This window comes from Phyllobates terribilis, unplaced genomic scaffold (assembly GCF_046119375.1).
Source record: "Phyllobates terribilis strain yellow unplaced genomic scaffold, ASM4611937v1 Scaffold_3__8_contigs__length_932513732, whole genome shotgun sequence".
NCBI lineage: Eukaryota > Metazoa > Chordata > Amphibia > Anura > Dendrobatidae > Phyllobates > Phyllobates terribilis.
The window spans coordinates 788,893,820-788,914,630 of record NW_027362763.1 but is presented as its reverse complement, the minus strand read 5'-3'; positions in this window follow the sequence as shown (position 1 = coordinate 788,914,630).

The window sequence follows — 20,811 nt, the reverse complement described above, 5'->3', positions numbered from 1 at the left end:
TCATAATTTTGTTAAACACGCTTACCTTTTCATTAAATATTGATCTTCCTGAAGAGTTAATGAAGAGTTAATCCAGTAAAAAGGTTTTTGCACTGCACCATCAGTCATTTTATTATTATTTTATTTTGTCACAAAATTTACTTTTAGTTTTTTGGATAAATCCTGTAATTCTTCTGAGTTTATTTCATAATCTGGATTATATAAATAAATAAATAAATATATAAATATTTCATCACTAACAAGTTCACAGGGCCAATCCAGCGACTAATACAGATGATTGCCGTTTAGCATTTAATTGTCAGTTGAGTACATCATTTACTAATAACGATTATATTTCTCATTAAAATACTTCCTTCATTATTTCTTAGGTAAAATAGTGTAATCCAATAATTGTTCAATAAATTATTCTTTAAAACCTAATTAAAAAACTGAAATATTATCTTTCATAGTCAAAGTGCTGTAACAGAGATGTACTAATTATGGAAGAAATGAATGCCTGTAAAAATTACCATTTCAGTCTATGCTTTATAAATTCTTAATGTAAAACTAACATATAAAATTTACATCAAATATATAGATACAATAAAACAAACACATTTTAATCTGGTCTTAACTTCAAAAGGTTTTGATTATTGTAATTAAATAATACATGATATAATAAAGCTGTAAAATGCATGATTAGTTCATTGGCAAGTGAATATTTTACACTTATTTATGGGAGTAATGTACAACTTGGAGTATGCATAATGTGTAAAAATATTGACACAATTAAACTTGTTACATGAGGAAAATGAAAAAGGGCTAATGAGTTTACAGTACAACTGAAACATCTTAAAACTCACATTGAATTTTTGTATCTAAAAATTCCATATAAGTGTATAGTAATGAAAGAGTATGAAGATTTTCAAGCAACAACTGTTTAATAGATTTCTCTGCTTCGCTACAGTAATATAAATATGATCTAGCTCTATGGCAAGGCCTCATTTATGGTTGTCACAATTTTAGAATGTGTAATTTTTTGTAATTTTCCCTGTTGAGACATTTGAATTCTTCATCTTGCTTTAATTATAGGCCATGTAAAATGTAACACTAGGAAATTTAAAAATGAATTTACTCTTAATATGTGCAGTGGCTGTCGGAGTTCTTTGGACTTCTCAAAGAGATTGATCCTGAGTTTATAATCATTATTTGGAGGACCTCTTTAAATATATTTCACCTGACTTGACAACACAAGCTGCATACATTAAGAAATAAATGTATTAGGCCTGATGAGACTGGAGTACTTACTGTTATAATCCATGTAAGAATGACAGTATATTTCTCTTTGAAATTTGAACTCCATCTCCACCTATCTAATCTGAATAACAATTTCCTAATGTTCCTCTTTCCTTCCAATAATGAGATCTCATACTTGTGGTGGGAGATTGAATAGACTTGGATGTTTAGCCTTTCTTTTTGCAACTGGTCTCATAAAAAACTAATTTAAATGTCAGGATTATGCAGAATTATCAGGATGTTCTCAATAAGTACAACAGTTAAAACGGGTACTCCAGGGAAATAAAAAAATGTTGTTCTGTTCCTGCCCTCATAAACTATAAAGATGAGATGCCCAGTGCAGTTATATTATCTTTATAACACTTGTAATTCAGTATGACAGGAGCTGCTCTTCACTGCTCCTCCCTCCTGTCTGGGACAATATGTCACACAGCAGAGTGCAGCTCCCCACTGTGAGGAGCAGCCAGTCTGAGAAGAGAGGGCGTGGCCATGCCCCCTGTTCTCTGCAGAGAAACAGCTATTATCAGGAAACTGGTTAATAGTAACAGCATGGAGCTGCACACTGATGTTAGTCACCTGTCATGCCAGCCCACTGATAATGTCTCCTTGTCTGCATTCAGAGATTAGAGGGAGTGGTGGAGGCATGACCTGCCCCTGGCTTTTAGTAGCAGCCATCCCTCTCATGTCTCCTTGTCTGCAGTCTGAGGTGAGGGAGAGTGGCCTGCCCCATTGCTTCTAGTAGCATCCAGCCCCCTGATAATGTCTCCTTGTCTGCCGTCCGAGGTGAGGGGCGTGGCTTGAATCGTAAATATTTAAGTAAGTAAAAGTGAGGTTTTTTGTCTTTAAGAGAATATCTTACAGTGCCTTGAAAAGTATTCAATTCCTCTGAACTTTTCCACATCTTTTCACGTTACACCCAAAAACGTATATGTATTGTATTGGGATTTTATGTGATACACCAACAGAAAAGTAGCAAGTGTATTTGTGAAGGATAAAGGAAATGATATATGTTTTTTTTCTAAATATTTAAAAAATATAAATCTGTAGTACATTTGTATAAAGCCCCCGAGTCAATACTTTGTAGGACCACTTTTCACAGCAATTACTGCTGCAAGTCTTCTGAAGTAGCTCCCTACCATATTTGCACATCTAGAAGCTGAAAATTTTGCCCATTCTTCTTTCCAAAGTAACATAAGCTCAGTGAAATTGGATGGAGAAAGTCTGTAAATAGCAAATTTCAAGTCTTGCCACACATTCTCAATGGGATTTAGGTCTGAACGGTGACTGGGCCATTCACACACATGAATATGTTTTGATCTAAACCATTCCTTTCTAGCTCTGTCAATATGATTAGGGTCGTTGTTGTGCTGGAAGGTAAATTTACACCCCAGTTTCAAGTCTTATGCTGCCTCTAACAGGCTTTCCTCCAGGATTGCCCTGTATTTAGCTCCATCCATCTTCCCATCAATTCTGACTAGCTTGCCTGTTCCTACTGAAGAAAAGCCTCCCCATAGCATGATGCTGCCACCACCATGTTTGACAATGGGGATGGTCTTTTCAGGGTATGTGCAGTGTTAGGTTTCCCTAACACATATATTTGCATTTAGCCCATAAAGTTCTATTTTTGTCTTATCTGATGAGAGCTCATTCTTCCACATGCTAGCTATGTCCCCTACATGTTTTTTTTGCAAACTGCAAGTGGGACTTCTAATATCTTGCTTTCAAAAATGCATTTCTTCTTGTTAGTTTTCCATAAAGTTCAGATCTGTGGAGTATACAACTAATAGTTATCTTGTGGACAGAGTCTGCAACCTGAGCTGTGGATCTCTACAGCTCCTATAGAGTAACTATGGGCCTCTTGGTTGTTTCTGTAATTAGTGCTCTCCTTGATTGGGATGTTAGTTTAGGTCGACAGCTATGTCTTGGTAGGTTGGCAGTTGTGCCATACTTCTTCCATTTTTGGATCATGAATTGAACTGTGTTCTGTGAGTTGTTCAGAGCTTGGACTAGTTTTTTATAATCAAACTTTTCTCCACAACTTTATCTCTCACCTGTCTGGTGTATTCCTTTGTTTTCTTGATGCTTTTTGATCCCTAATATTCTTAAACAAATCTCTGAGGTCTTCACAGAACAGCTCTAGATATATTGAGAATAAATTACACACAGGTGGACTCAATTTGCTAATTATGTGACTTCTGGTGGCAATTGGTCATTCCAGATTTTATTTAGATGTAGCAAACTGCAGTAGGCTGAATACAAATGTTACAATTTTCACATTTATATTTTTAAAATATTCAGAAAACCATATATCCTTTACTTTACACTTCATAGATGCTTGCTGCTTTATGTTGTTATATCACATAAAATCACAATAAAATACATTTACGTTTGTAGGTGTCAAGAGAAAAAATGTGGACAAGTTCACGAGGTATGGATACTGTCTTGAAGGGACTGAGCACTGAACACCTTGTACTTCTGGGCACTCCAGGGAGGTTGCAGTTCTGGAATATGACAGCGCTGAAGGATAATGGCTTCCTGATTGCTTCCCGTTTGATTCTTCTCAAATCTTTGGCAGTTAATGTATGTCTTTTAATGGGCAACCCTGTTGACTATTTGCAACAAAACCTTTGATGGTTGTGTGATCATGTGCCAATATCTTAGCAATTTCAAGAGAGTGCTGCATCCCTCTGTTAAATCAGTCAATTAAATCTCTTTTTTGTTCCATTTTGCTTGATGAAAACAAGCTGCCTAATAATTCTGCACATCTTTTATTAAAGGTGTTGTATCCTTATGCCTCACCCTCCTCGTTACTCAAATACACATCACCTGATCTGCTTCATCCAATAATCATTCAAGTTTATACAGCTCAGCGTTGGAAAATCTGCATAAAAATTATGATATGGTCAAAACACTCACTTGTCTAATAATTCTGTACACAGTGTACTGCAAAAGCTCCAACTGACCTGAAAATAAATGTGTGACACTCTGAGGTCTCCTAGGATTTTATCCAACCCTTTAAAGAGGTTTTCCATTTTCAAGAAACATTCTGCTATGAACTGTGGTATTTAAAAATCTTTTTTTTGCCCCAGTCTCTGGTATCCATCCATACCCCATAACGTTTCCATAGAATGTCTATCATATTTTTAAAAAAAAAATACAGTACATATACTGAACAGATGCAGAATTTTCTAACATTACCGGTATAATTTCTCCTTAGCCATAATTATTTTTCTTTTAATAAGGATTGTTTTTATACAAAAACAGGGTGTAATTATGGGAGATAAATTATCATCCTCATTAGTAAATATAAGGGTCTAAGTCTAAAAATATTTATTTGGAGATTTCGATCCATTCCAAATATACATACAACAGTATCATCACTATATCAACATCCTCCTGTTTATATGAAAAGATACTGTACATACATGAACTCTAATTCTTTCAATTTAAAATGTACTAATTTTTTTGATCAATACCAAATCAATTTTTTGGATATCACTTTAAAGGGAAACCTTGATAAAAAATACTACAATTATCACCCCATAGGAAACCTGCAGATTGTAATTTCATATTAAAGGTACAGTCCTGTCAACCTATACATACTATAAAAATATCCCTATAGGAGAGCTGATAAGAACAAAATGCTATTACTCACAGGATAGCAAATTTTCTGCTGAATCTATCAAAGTTCTATCTAGATTAAAAAATAGGGGATGTCTAGACTAGACTTTAAATAGAACATATCATATAGTAGCAGGTATAGACAGGAACAGATTATTAAGAAGTACCTCAAAAAACAAGCGGTTGAACAAAAATAAATGTATTAATTTTTTGACACAGTATAACCCACAATATAGAGACATTATTGAGATTATTAGAAAATACTTATCAGTGTTAAATCAAGATGGGAAGCTCTGTGATATCATAAGTAAAAATGAAGTTAGATTTGTGATAAAAAAAAAAGCGAGCACATTGGGCTCTATCCTGCCGCCAAGTCTTTCTTCTACAAACAGTGAATGTAACAATCAAACATGGCTCTCCGTGAAAGGTCTCTATAGGTGTGGCCATACACATTGTCTTTCTTGCAATCAAATTTATAAAAGCACCAATGTTGTTTCTTGTAAAATAGGACAAAGTTTTCCTATAAAATATTTTATAAACTGTAATACCTCTCGTGTTATACAGTTGTTACGGAAAGTATTCAGATCCCTTTACATTTTTCACTCTTTGTTTCATTGCAGCCATTTGGTAAATTCTAAAAAGTTCTTTTTTTTCTCATTAATTACACTCTGCAACCCATCTTGACTGAAAAAAACAGAAATGTAGAAATTTTTTCAAATTTATTAAAAAAGAAAAACTGAAATATCACATGGTCATAAGTATTCAGACCCTTTGCTCAGTATTGAGTTGAATCACCCTTTTGAGCTACTACAGCCATGAGTCTTCTTGGAAATGATGCAACAAGTTTTTCACACCTGTATTTGGGGATCCTCTGCCATTCTTCCTTGCAGATCCTCTCCAGTTCTGACAGGTTGGATGGTGAACATTGGTCAGGGCCAGTCAAGAATGGTCAGAGAGTTGTTCTGAAGCCACTCCTTTGTTATTTTAGCTGTGTGTTTAGGGTCATTGTCTTGTTGGAAGGTGAACATTCGGCCAAGTCTGAGGTCCAGAGCACTCTGGAAGAGGTTTTCATCCAGGATATCTCTGTACTTGGCCCATTCATGTTGCCTTCAATTGCAACCAGTTATCCTGTCCCTACAGCTGAAAAACACCCCCATAGCATGATGCTGCCACCACCATGTTTCACTGTTGGGATTGTATTGGGCAGGTGATGAGCAGTGCCTTGTTTTTCTCCACAAATACCGCTTAGAATTATCACCAAAAAGTTCTATCTTTGTCTCATCAGACCAGAGAATCTTATTTCTCATAGTCTGGGAGTCCTTCATGTGTTTTTGAGCAAACTCTATGTGGGCTTTCATATGTCTTGCACTGAGGAGAGGCTTTCGTTGGGCCACTCTGCCATAAAGGCACGACAGGTGGAGGGCTGCAGTGATAGTTGATTTTGTGGAACTTTCTCCCATCTCCCTACTGCATCTCTGGAGCTCAGCCACAGTGATCTTGGGGTTCTTCTTTACCTTTCTCACCAACGCTCTTCTCCCATGATTGCTCAGTTTGGCTGGACGGCCAGGTCTAGGAAGACTTCTAGTGGTCCTAAACTTCTTCCATTCAAGGATTATGGAGGCCACTGTGCTCTTAGGAACCTTGAGTAATGCAGAAATTCTTTTGTAACCTTGGCCAGATGTGTGCCTTTCCACAATTCTGTCTCTGAGCTCCTTGGGAAGTTCTTTTGCGCTCATGATTCTCATTTGGTCTGACATGCACTGTGAGCTGTGAGGTCTTATAAAGACAGGTGTGTGCCTTTCCAAATCAAGTCCTATCAGTTTAATTAAACACAGCTAGACTCCAAAGAAGGAGTAGAGCCATCTCAAGAAGGATCACAAGGAAATGGACAGCATGTGACTTAAATATAAGTGTCTGAGAAAAAAGGGTCTGAATACTTATGACCATGTGATATTTCAGTTTTTCTTTTTTAATAAACTAGCTTTTACCCGCGGCTTCGCTCGCGTGGAATTTGGTCTGTCACATTAAGTTTCGTGACAGATCATTTTAATAGTAAAAAAAAATAATCTTAATAGTAAAAAAAAATAATCTTATTTAGTTACTCGTACATCCAAAATTTCAGATGTCTAACTTCAAAACTGATGGATTCCATACAATCTTTGAACCCCTATAATATGAAGAGGGAAACTCTTGAGGGTGGAATTATCAAAATTCCTTTCTTAGTGCTCATTTAAGCTATAATAGAACCTATCTGCAAATTTCAAGATGCTAAGTTCAGTGGTTGCGGCTGTGCGTTGACCGCTAGGTGTGTCAGTCAATCAGGTTTACAGTTTTATATAATCTTCGCCTGTATGGTGTGTTTATAAAAAGTAGCCCTATGTCCTTCCCCAGGCTTGAAATTATCCATATCAAATTTCATCAGAAACGGATTACTAAACACTGATTAATAAACAAGACGGACTGAAGTTACTTGCGTTTAATATTGTTCGTGTTAGTAAAGAATTAGTATGTAATTGGAATAATGGACATCTGCAGGTAATTTATCTGTCTTTTTACTGCAATATACTCCTGTAAACTATGTTATTTGATTTCTTTCGTTCAGCGAAAATATGTAGATTTTGCGATTTAGAAACACGTGAGCAAGCTACTTATAGCTGACCGTGGGAAAAACAGGGCGTGCCTAAATGTATCCCCGCTACCTTCAAAGTTTGCCCTTGCGATTTATTGATGGTCATTGAAAATGCAACTTTAAGTGGGAACTGCAAACGTTTGAAATTAAAGGGTAAGTTATTGGGTATTATTGGGATGCGTGGTATAAGAATATTTTCACCCTTAGCTTCTCCAGTTAAAATTGTGGCCTTTACAATGTGCCTGCCTAGTTCAGTGACTCGCAATCTAGTGCCATTACATAATCTCGGGGCGTCCAAGTTGCGCATTAACAAAACGGGTATACCGACCTTTAATTCGAGCTTATGAGATGGGACCCCGGATAGCTCCAAAGAGTTAAGAAACTCCACGGGGTAGCTCGTACAGTCTTCAGATGACATGACTGTGTCGATGGAGTTGTAGGTTGTTGCATCGCTGGTTACTTTGTCCAAGATAATTTTATTGATTTTCGCAACTGTTTCATTTCTTGGTGCTAGTATAGTTCTTTCACATAGCCAATTTTCATCGTGGATGTTTTGTTGCAAATTTGGAAAAACGTTAGCAATAAGTGCGTCTTCCGAATCCACAACATGACAAAATTGGTTAGTGAATAGAACCATACCTTCTTCGTCAGTTTCGATACGACCTTCACTGATCTCGAGCAGTTTCTCAGCGTACGCGCCCGACTCTAGATCACTGAATAACTGGACACGCATGTTGGTGGTGAGGTGCAGCTTTTCAACTTTGGTCCATAAATATGAGGATTTCAGACATGCGCTAATTTCGTCTGCTGCAGTGCCTCGCTTGATGACAGGCAAAGTTTGCCTAAAGTCCCCAGCCAATAAAACAACTACACCACCCATTATTGTTTGTTTACTCTATAAGTCTTGTAGACCACGATCAAGAGCTTCGATGGCGCGTTTGTGTGACATTGTGCACTCGTCCCACACGATTCGTTTGCACTGTTGCAACAGGAGGCCACGGGCGCTGCTCTTGCTGATATTACACGATGGGGTTTCTTTGTTCACCAGATTAAGATGTAATTTAAAGACTGAATGTGTCGTCCGTCCACCGCTTAGCAATGTTGCAGCAATTCCAGAGGAAGCCACAGCTAATGCAACGTTATGACTGCTACGAATTTTTGCTAAAAGTAAATTAAGCAAGAAAGTTTTTCCTGTACCACCCGGGGCATCAAGGAAAAAAAGTCCGCCTTCACCATTCTCAACTCGTCCTACTATTTTGTGATAAATCTCTCTTTGATCAGATAGCAAACGTGGCTCAGTTTCGCAAACGTGAGCGTCTAACTGGTTGGTATCATAGCTTAGCTCTTTTATCAACTCGTTCGACAGCTCTCCTCTACGCTGCGGTGAGGGTATACCAAAATCGGACAATTTCTTTCCAGAAATTATTAATATTTTGTCTTTGATAAGCCCCAACGCCTCATTGAAACAGAGATCATAGTTAACGTGATCCATTCTTTCAAATCTGTGCATGATATCCTCTGATAACGCAGTTTTATACTTGTGCCAGAGTTGTAGAGGATTGGATAAACTGCAAGTGCATATCAATATGACAAACAGCTCTCTTATTTGCGCCGGGGAGTGACATAGCACAGCCTCTTCTAAGGTGGTATCCCAGTGGTTATCATCTTCTAACAAACCCATCTTCTCACACACCTGCCGAAAAGTTGCAAGTTCTTGACCTTCAAATGTTTTTAAATCCGAGAAGTTGGTTGGACCCCTTATTACATTCAGCAGCATACGCAAGCAATAACATTCAAAATTGCTAACGTGCACCGTGTAAATGCGACCTAGAGCGTCTCCTGCCTTCACACCTGGCCAGCCATCGACAGGTGTTCCTTGTAAACGACGTTTCCATTGCTTCCGTGCCACATTCCAAGTATAGTAGCGAGGCACGTCAATGTAAAGTAATGTTTTTACAAACGTATCACTTTGGCACAACAGGAAAAATGCAGTTAGTGTAGTTTTAGGTGGTGCTTCTAATCTCTCTCTAAAATTATTTTCCGTAAAGTAAACCCTCTCGCCATTGGGTAAATGAATCTCGAAATGAGTGACGGTTGGGTGTCTCTTGTGCAGAGGCAGACCTAAGATCTGCCACGCTAACATATCGGCCAGTTCTAAAGTTCTGCACCTCATCTCTTGGGTCAATGTTAACATTCCCTTGCTGGCGGATGTTAAAAATAGCCTGGTCGCTACCCTTATTAATATATTTACAAATATATTTTATCGCCTGTACCGTATTACAGAACTCAACATTTAAATGAGAATTAAAAATTTTTGATAAGAGTGGAGAATATGGGACCACCCAGCTATTGTCCACCAATATTTATTGTGTTCCTCTACGGGTTTTTATAATCAACGTGTGTCCACCATTCTCTGGTGCTCTGCACCTGTACAAAGGATAACCTTTGTCATTGGTTTGAGTATCTTTTAAAAGCTTCCTCGGATATTTTTTGGTACATTTTCCTTCCTTCATGCATGGCGATGAAGAATTGAATGTACCACATGGCCCGTGAATCATATTCTTTGTCACTGTATCATAGAGCTTTTGATCGGTTTCTGGGTTTGGGATCTCAGCACATATGATTTCGTCAATTTGGTTCGGATGCAATTTTTCCTTTAACCACAGCAGTAAGTGCACATGAGGCAAACCTCGCTTTTGCCACTCGATCGAGTACATGAAGCATTGCATATCACCAAATATGTTACCTTTTGTAAGTAGAGCTACCAACTTCTGTACTTTTATTCTAAATACTCGAGCTGTTAAGTCATGTCTGTCCCTTGAATTTTGACCAGCCATAAGCTCTTTGGTGATTTCTGGCCAAGCGGGGTTGCAAGTCATTGTAATAAATAAATCAGGCCTCCCATAATTACGTACGTATGTGAACGCATCTTGTGTGTATTCGTGTAGGTATCTCGGGCTATTTACAAATGATGACGGGAGAATCACCATCTGACCTAAGTTATTTGGATCCAAATCCGCATCATTTCTTATTGCATCTTGCAAGTGAATATAATTTTCTGCGCGCAGTTTTTTTTTATTTAAAGAAATGAACCTTAAGCGCTCACTTTCCATCTTTACATACATGTCGACCAGAAACTGATGAAGTAGGAGCCTACACTTAAGCATCAAATTAAAATCGCTGCAAAGGACCATCAAGTGAAAGGCATAAAAATCTTTGCAGGACACCTTTTTGCTTGGCATTGCTTGTTTGGTAATTGGATTTATCTGAGGAATATCAATGCTGTACCCCTCTTGTCCTTTCCAAAAAATTATTGGGTACTCGAGAGCGTCATAGAATCTATGTGTATCGGGAACCCTAGTGAGCATGCCATCGCGCGGCTGCACAACGATGTCCCGAGACATAGTTTGTTCGCTACTAACTATTACAGCAGCTATTTCATTTGTAGTAGGGGCATTGAATCGTCTCTCATGTTGACCACGTGGTACACGGTCTGGGTGAATCACTACTTTGAAATGATCGCCATTGATCATTCTGTCTCTAGCCGTTTTAAATTCATGCACCAAAATGTTGTGGTCGTGAAGTACTCGTTGTAATTTTTTAACTATGTTTCTATCTACGCTTTGCACGCACTCAGTACGCCTGTTGATTTGTTCTTCTTCGTCACCTATGAAATAAACTTGTAAAAATTGTGGTTGCGAAATGGACGTAGGAATTAAAGAACCGATACGGTGGTATACTTGTCCTTGTATTGTAAAGGTCGGGCAAAACCCTGGCATTGAGACAATTTGATCTGCTCCAAAAGATGTCATATGAAAGCACATGTTGTATTTTCTTATATTATTTAGAAAAAGGCGAGATTCATCAGTTTCATTAGAGAAAAGCTCTTTTAAAGGTTGAACTGGCTCGTCTATATAAGGAAGAGCTACTTTCCCGCTCAAACAACACATACCTGCTGCTTCCTCTTTCCACTTAAGAGCTCTGCAATATTTGCAATCTATGGTCATTGCTTCTATTTTTATAAGCTTGTGAGTTTCATAATCAAGAGTCTCGTCATACTCAAATGCAGCTTTATTAAACAATATCCATGTATTTCTTGTAAATGTTTGACGTCGCTGTGCTGCTCTTTCAGCAACAGTGCGTCTGCGAGATTCGGCCATTTCATAAGTTTCAGTGGCTCTTTGGGACGCCATGTAAGTTGCTTGCTGCTGACGTCGAGCTTGGGACTGTTCTGGAGTTTCAGCAGCCCATTGAGACGCCAGATACTCCGCATGCTGTTCACGTCGGGCTTGGGACTGTTCTTGAGTTTCAGCAGCCCGTTGAGATGCCAAAAACTCCGCATTCCATTCACGTCAGGCTTGGGATTGTTCTGGAGTCTCTGCAGCTCTATGTGCCGCACAACGCACCGCCTGCTCAAGCCTTCGTTGCTCGGCTTGTTGAGACGTCTCATCACGTCTAATTATTTTCATAGCTCAGGCTTTATTAGAGCTTTGCGAAATGTTAGACTTACGCTTTCGCGGCATTTTTATAAGTACTAATTACAAATTAGGTACTTAGTAAAGTTCAAACAAAATACTAAAACAATCTAATTAGTTATATTACGATCGCTGTACAGACGATATCAGTTGTATAAGACTGGTCTATGAGGAGCAGCTGTGGCGCGGTTACCCATAGCAACCATTCCCAGTGCTCTGTGGGAGCTGAGAGCAGCCTGCTGGTGCTGTGGGTGATATGGTCTATGAGGAGCAGCTGTGGCGCGGTTACCCATAGCAACCATTCCCAGTGCTCTGTGGGAGCTGATAGCAGCCTGCTGGTGCTGTGGGTGACATGCTGCGCTGCACACACACAGGGCTGTGCTGCACACAGGAGGGGAGGACGCCATTTGTGTAGCGCTGCTGCCGGTGCTGTCAGGCTGCAGTGTGTGCATCCTCCATGAAGCCGCGCTCAGGTTACTGCCCCTCCCCGTGTGTGAGTCACTTCCCCTCCGCCCAGGTGAGGCACTCGGAACTTTCCCGGCTGCAGCAGCTGGCGCAGGTGAGCGCATGTTTTATTATAAGGTGTTATGTGGAGGGACAATGGCGGCGGGGACCTCCTGTGTGAGGACAATGACGGCCCGGTGCCCCCGGGCAACCTGCAGGAGGAAGCCTCACACTCCCCCCGGGCTGTGGGCGCGGGCAGGCCGTGCTGGGACGTGTAGTTCCCTAGTAACCTGTTCCTGACATATAGGCTGTTTTCTGGGCTATTTATTTTTATTTTTTTTTAAGTCTGAGAAAATGTCATAAATTATCCTTCTCCCTTCAGCTGTTTCCAGAGTGTAATGTATCAGGGTGAGCTCATGACTGACAGCTGCCAAAGTTTCTAGGAAATGTCAGTCCCTGGGGGTCGTGTGTGAACCCCCTGTGCCACACTTGTACCTGGCCACGGTATATGATCACCCCCGAATTCTGACTGTGGACAGGCGGCAAATGTGACCTCACTATACAATGATCCACTATGGGCAAATTATTGTATTATCAATCTCTTCTGACTGCTGTAAATCAGCCATTTAAATATCACCTGTGTATGTGTGTATATAAGAGTTTGATAAAAAGTTTGATAAATATACTAAAATGTGCATTGTAAAATTGTAAAATAATATCTAATTTAATTATATTTATGGTTCACAATTTTGGTCATAGTGGCTTCCACATAAAAGGTAGATATATGCTGTCGTGGACTTTTATTTAGAACAATTCAAACAAACAATTCTACAGTACATCATCTTTGTGTAACTCCAACGGTTTAGGCAGCGTACGCCAAGATAGCTCTCAGAGGCCAGATTTTTTTCCGACTTAATTGACATGTATCGTTATATTACGACCAAAATTACATAAAATCATTACAAATTGCAGCCTATATGTTATTCCGATGTATAATCTATATTACTGTAAAGTTTCATGCAAATCCGTCCAGTAGTTTTTTAGTGAAAGAGTAACAAACATACATACTCACAAACTTTTGCATTTATAATATTAGTAGGATTTGCAAAGATTTCTACATTTCTGTTTTTTTTTCAGTCAAGATGGGGTGCAGAGTGTACTTTAATGTGAAAAAAAAATGAACTTTTTAGAATTTACAAAATGGCTGCAATGAAGCAAAGAGTGAAAATTTTAATGGTATCTGAATACTTTCCGTATCCACTGTATATGTAATAGAATGCAATGCTCGTAAAGTCCAATATGTGGGTTGTACTATGGGCCCACTGAAAACATGTATTAGGAGACACATCTCCAATTCGGGAAATCTGACAATCTTAAATGCCCCTGCAGCTTCTAAACATTTCCCCCACATTCATAAAGGAGATGTTTCAATATTTAAATTTGCGGGCATAGAGAAAGTTTACAAACCAACTAGAAGGGGCAATTTCAGAAGAAAAATTCTAAATAGGGAATCGTATTGGATATTCCAACTATGAGGATAAGGATACCGTTGGCTCTTAACATCAGACATGATCTTATTCTACAATATACATGAACTGCTTCATTGATTTATGCCTAAAAAATATATATTTATTTTATTGTTCAATTGTTTTTGTTTATTGAAACTTTTCTATAGGTTACTGTGATTGGTTACCAAATAGACATGTGACCTAGACCAGTATGTATTTAGTAATCGTGATTCATTGTTTGACTATACCCTGATTAATGCTTAATGCCAAAACGCATTGGTTTTGTTTGTAACATATGTGGTTTGCCATCTCCATACTATTTTAACAAGTTTAAATAAGTATGAAGTTTTATACTTACGTCTTTCCACTAGAGGATTCTGTTCTTACAATTGTGTCTTCGGCCCTGACCTGGGTGTCTCCGTGCAGTGGACTACACTAGAGCTTAAAGTCCGGACAAATTAGGTGAGTTGACTTTCCTCTCCCCTTTTCCATGAATGTGGCAGTCCCTGTTATTTGTCTACAGTCTACAGTACTAAGGTTACTTTGACTGCGCTGCTGCCAATTAATGAGATCAGCAGCACATACCATCTACTCAAGCACCGCTGAGATCAGAGATTGGTTGCAGCTCTGTTGACGTAAAATGAGTTCTCCGGACAAGAGAGACTGGGACATTGGTGGAAAGCAGGCGTTGGTCCAAAGAGGTCAAAGAGGATTAATAATTCTCAGTTTGTTATTGACCTCAAACCCTTTAGCATAGCCTTAGTAATGTCAAAATGACCTAAACACATTTGGCCATGAGTAAACAGATCATATCCTGCTGAGCTGTCATACACTATTTGTAATGTAACTGTTTTATGGCTTTCTCTTCCTATCTCTTTGGCTAAGCTGTGAGCTGTCTCAAAATGCCTGTTGCATTTCCTTTGTCTGCTTTTTTTACTGTCCCTCATGACTGTCTATGTTATACCATGTGATATGATAGTTGCAAAGCATCATGGGCATTATTGCAATCTTCTGTAATGTGCAAAATGTCAGTAGTCATTTTAGGTGACTCACAGGAAGCAAATTGTTCAAACTCCTTAGATACAGCAAACTTATAAAAATTTTACACAAATTTGATTCACATCAAATTGATTCATTTACTCATCTCTATTATTTTCTTTCCTTAAAAAAAAAAAAAAAATGTATTCCTTTAATTTTTTATTCCAGAAGGAACAGAATTGATAATACAGTAAAAAAGGGCATTTATCTTGTCAAACTCTAAATTACAGAAATGGAAGCAAGCTGACTGTGAATTAACATTGTAAAATAGTTTAGACTTAAATGAAATAATTTTTTTTGTAATTTTTCTAAATTCATTGAAAATTCTGCAGAGCTAAGTTTTTTTTCCTCCAAATTAGGTGAAGATCTTCTAGCACTGATTTTTTTTCTCTGTGAAATAAGATGATATATTCAGAAAGGTGACAGGTAACACTTTTTCAAGATTTTTTCTTTGCTTTTGCATCTTTGTACAGTGAGATTTTTGTACCTTACTTTAGTGGCTGTCCATCACGGTTGTTATGTATGCAGTCTGAGTGAGCCCGCAGGGGATCCTAGTTATTTACACTCTTTTTCAAGATTTGAAGCTGTTATAATCATTCGCTGTCAACTTTGTGCTGACACTGAATTACTTTGTGTTTTTTATGCTTGGTTTGGGTCTGAAATACTAGCATCCATACCCTACACTGTAATTCTATGGGTGAGTGAGCTGACCAGCTATATACAGAATTACTAGCAGAGGAACAGAAGGCTTCTTCATGTTGAGATTTGAGAAATTGCAGATTGTGGGCAGTAAACAAAGTCCTTAAGCTTTATATTTGTATCTGTCTAGGAATCCTACGGGAAAAATATGAGTTCTACTTTTTATCATTGCATTCATATAAACAATGTCAATTATGTCATGTACAAGATTTGAAGATTATTATATAACTTAATTTACATCCCTTACATGAAAATATAAAATGTATAATGCATTTTTCATTGTAATAATATTTTTTTTAAATAAGGAAATATTAATTAGTAAAATAAACTTTTAATTGAATTGGTAACAACTGAGATTCCATTGACAATAGGCAAGTGACAACAAAGACATAGACTGCACCGCTCACCAGCCTCTTGGCTTTCTGCACACCATAAGGGTAGGAGCAGCCGGGTGGCCATTCTCTCATCTGAGAGAATAGGGCCATTTACACAAATGACACTCTGATCAAACTCTGATCAGAGTGTCAGCATAGAGTGATCCAATTCTCTTGGAAACAAAATTTCTCCATCTTCTCTATTGTGCCAGTGCGCAGAAATCGGACTGCACTCTGATATCATCCAAGTGCATTCTAATGATTTTCACTCACTCATTTACTTACAAGGCCGAGTGTAATCTGAAAACCTGATCAAACTCAGACAAGCTGCGATTTATTTTTCCAACCAGCTCGGTCTGAGGAGAATAATCAAACATGAGCTTGGCCCCATAGAATAACATTGGTACGAGTGCGATCTGGTGTTTTGTCAGATCACACTCGGATGGAAAATAGGGATGAAGGGAGGTGGAAACAGTGTGCTTGTAAATTAACATAATAAATGTAAGAAGTAAATTAAAAAAAAAAAACAATGTTCACCTCTCTGCTCACCTAATATATCAAATTTGCATAGTGACTGACTGAAGTCATCAATTAAATTTTGGATAAACTTTGTTTGAGGAAAGTTTGTCCCATATGCTGTAAAATCCTTTAAAGTAAAAAATAGATCACCTTCTCACCCTCAGCATTCCAAAGTTGGCTTCCAGCAGCTGTTCCAGTTGCGGTGTTTTGGCTATAGCATTTAGTCTGTGTGCCCATGATGCGTTTTTTAAGTGTTTCCGTAGTGGCAAAAACGCTGCAGAAATGCTTAAAAAACACTTGTAGAAGGCCTGCCATGTTCCCCAATGATAATCCGCATGTGCTGTGCACATGCTGCAGAAATTTCCGCTGCGGATATCATTGCGGAAAAAAACGCAGCACTACCAATTATTTTGCGGAAGTGCTGCGTTTTCGCCGCCATTGACTTGCATTAGAACGCATGGATTACGCATCACTGTATATGTAGATGCGCATTCCATGCGTTCCAATGTGCGGATGGTAACCGGGTCTGGAGGAGAGGAGATTCTCCTCCGGACCCGGGTACCATAGTACCTGTAAATAAAGAATAAAGTAAAAAAATAAATGTTATATTTACAGTTATATGAAAAAGTTTGGGCACCCCTATTAATCTTAAGCTTAATGTTTTATAAAAATTGGTGGTTTTGCAACAGCTATTTCAGTTTGATATATGTAATAACTGTTGGACACAGTAATGTTTCTGCCTTGAAATTAGGTTTATTGTACTAACAGAAAATGTGCAATCTGCATTCAAACAAAATTTGACAGGTGCATAAGTATGGGCACCTCACCAGAAAAGTGACATTAATATTTAGTAGATCCTCCTTTTGCAAAAATAACAGCCTCTAGTCACTTCCTGTAGCTTTTAATGATTTCCTGGATCCTGGATGAAGGTATTTTTAACCATTCCTCTTTACAAAACAATTCCAGTTCAGTTAAGTTTGATGGTCGCTGAGCATGGACAGCCCTCTTCAAATGATCCAACAGATGTTCAGTGATATTCAGGTCTGGGGACTGGGATGGCCATTCCAGAACATTGTAATTGTTCCTCTGCATGAATGCCTGAGTAGATTTGGAGCGGTGTTTTGGATCATTGTCTTGCTGAAAGATCCATCCCCTGCGTAACTTCAACTTTGTCACTGATTCTTGAACATTATTGTCAAGAATCTGATGATACTGAGTGGAATCCATGCGTCCCTCAACTTTAACAAGATTCCCGGTGCTGGCATTGGCCACACAGCCCCAAAGCATGATGGAACCTCCACCAAATTTTATTGTGGGTAGCAAGTGTTTTTCTTGGAATGCTGTGTTTTTTTGCCGCCATGCATAACGCCTTTTTGTATGACCAAACAACTCAATCTTGGTTTCATCAGTCCACAGGACCTTCTTCCAAAATGAAATTGGCTTCTCCAAATGTGCTTTTGCATACCTCAGCCGACTCTGTTTGTGGCGTGCTTGCAGAAACGGCTTCTTTCGCATCACTCTCCCATACAGCTTCTCCATGTGCAAAGTGCGTTGTATAGTTGACCGATGCACAGTGACACCATCTGCAGCAAGTTGATGCTGCAGCTCTCTGGAGGTGGTCTGAGGATTGTCCTTGACTGATCTCACCATTCTTCTTCTCTGCCTTTCTGATGTTTTTCTTGGCCTGCCACTTCTGGCCTTAACAAGAACTGCCCCTGTGTTCCTCCATTTCCTTCTATGTTCCTCACAGTGGAAACTGACAGGTTAAATCTCTGGGACAGCTTTTTGTATCCTTCCACTGAACAACTATGTTGAATAATCTTTGTTTTCAGATCATTTGACAGTTGTTTTGAGGAGCTCATGATGCCAAACTTCAGAGGAGATTCAAACAGGAGAACAACTTGCAAGTGGCCACTTTAAGTAGCTTTTCTCATGATTGCATACACCTGGCTATGAAGTTCAAAGCTCAATGAGGTTACAAAACCAAAAAAAGTGCTTTAGTAAGTCAGTAAAAGGTAGGTAGGAGTATTTAAAACAAGAAAATGATAAGGGTGCCCATACTTATGCACCTGTCAAATTTTGTTTGAATGCAGATTGGACATTTTCTGTTAGTACAATAAACCTCATTTCAAGGCAGAAACATTACTGAGTCCAACAGTTATTACATATATCAAACTGAAATAGCTGTTGCAAAAACACCAATTTTAAGAAAACATTAAGCTTAAGATTAATAGGGGTGCCCAAACTTTTTCATATAACTGTACCTTCTGATGGCCCGCGCTGCGCTCGTCCTCCCATGCCGGCAGATCGCGGTGGACTGAAGGACCTGCGCTGACGCCATAGTCATGTGACGGCAGGTCCTTCAGTGCAGTGTACCGCGATCTGCCGGCAAAGGAGAACGGAGCGAAGCTAGACTACGGGGGCCATCGGAAGGTAAGTATAGATTTATTTTTTTATTTTTAAACATTCTTTATGGTCACACTATATAAATCCATGCCATTTGCATGGATTTATTTAGTGTGACCAAGTTGACAAGCACTTTCCAAGTGATGCTAAAATCGCTTGTAAAAGCGCTTGTCAACCTGCATGCGGAATTGCATGTGAAGAACGCTTCACATCTGCATGTCCCTGGCAGGAAAAACGCATGTACAATCCACATGCGTTTTTTCTGCCAGGGAGATGCAGAAACGCTCAGGAAAAATCCGGAGCATTTCTGCATCGTGGGCACATAGCCTAACGTTATTTCAACAGCCCACATCACCTCTGAGCTCAGCAACTGTGCTGAGTTAGACAACACAAACCTCTCAGCTCAGTGATTGGCTACCACAGACATCACCACTGAAGACAAAACTGCTAAAACCAAGCAGCTACAGGGAGCTGGTGCTTTACCAGGGGAGGGTGAATACTTGCTTCATCTGCTATTTTAGGAATTTTATAGTGTGTGAAGTCTACTTTCCTGAAAGTGGAAAATCAAATTAAAGGGAATCTGTCAATAGAATCAACATTCCTAAGCCGTCAATAGGGACATGTAAGTCATAGGATAGGAAGCTGAATGAATGATACTTTGACATAAAATGAAAGACACCTGCACTTAAAACCTTTAGAGAAGGACAGCCTATGGGAGAAAACAAAAGCTGCAAACAGGTGAAAACCATTTCCGGTGACTACCTCTTGAAGCTCATCAAGAGAATGCCAAGAGTGTGCAAAGCAGTCATCAAAGCAAAAGGTGGCTACTTTGAAGAACCTAGAATATAAGACATATTTTCAGTTGTTTCACACTTTTTTGTTAAGTATATAATTCCACATGTGTTAATTCATAGATTTGATGCCTTCAGTGTGAATGTACAATTTTCATAGTCAAGAAAATACAGAAAAATCTTTAAATGAGAAGGTGTGTCCAAACTTTTGGTCTGTACTGTATATGTCATTTCTGTAATTAAATACTTCAAAATACTCTTAAATTATTTTCAAGCACTGGTTTGTGAACTACTTGGGGCCTAAAAAGGAAAAAAATGTTGAGATCCTATTATGCTTCTCAATAAAATGTATGGATGCCTTTGACATAACAGATAGTTTTTTTTCTCAATGCTTGCCATGTGTTCTGAAGTGTTCAGATTACTGGGGCTACTTATCAGAGGTAAGAAGGCCCTGATTCATCCTTTGCATTTTTTAAACTCACTTTCCTTTTTTGTCTTGTGATATTAGTTGCAATTTTTTCTTCAAAATGGTGCATGCGAATAGTTTTGCGCAAAGTCTAAAATAGTATTTTTTTCTGTCTTCAAGTGTTTGAGCGAATTTTGCTGCCAAAAGTCGCATGTTTGATGAAAGCATGCAAAAACTGTGCCAAATTACCTGCATAATGAAAAATACATGAGAGAAGGAAATAGAGTAAAGTCGCAACTAGTGATGAGCAAGCATGCAGGGTAGGGAGAGGTGCTGCTGAGCTTGGGATAGATTTGCTTGTTTCTTAGTTAGTGTAGGTATACCACAACATATTCTACACGTATCCATCTCAACTAACAGTCTTTCTGAGAACTAATCCAGCAGCATAGATATCAGTGCTAGTCAGGCAGTCAGGGTATATAGCAGACTGCAGTGCACATAGCAAGAGGGTCCATTCCAGTTCTGTCTGCTGGAGCTTTTACAGATATTTCTAGAAATAGCCCAAGGTATCAGGGGCCAGGAATAATTTTTTTTGGATCTTAATCCTGATTATTTGCTTAAAAAAC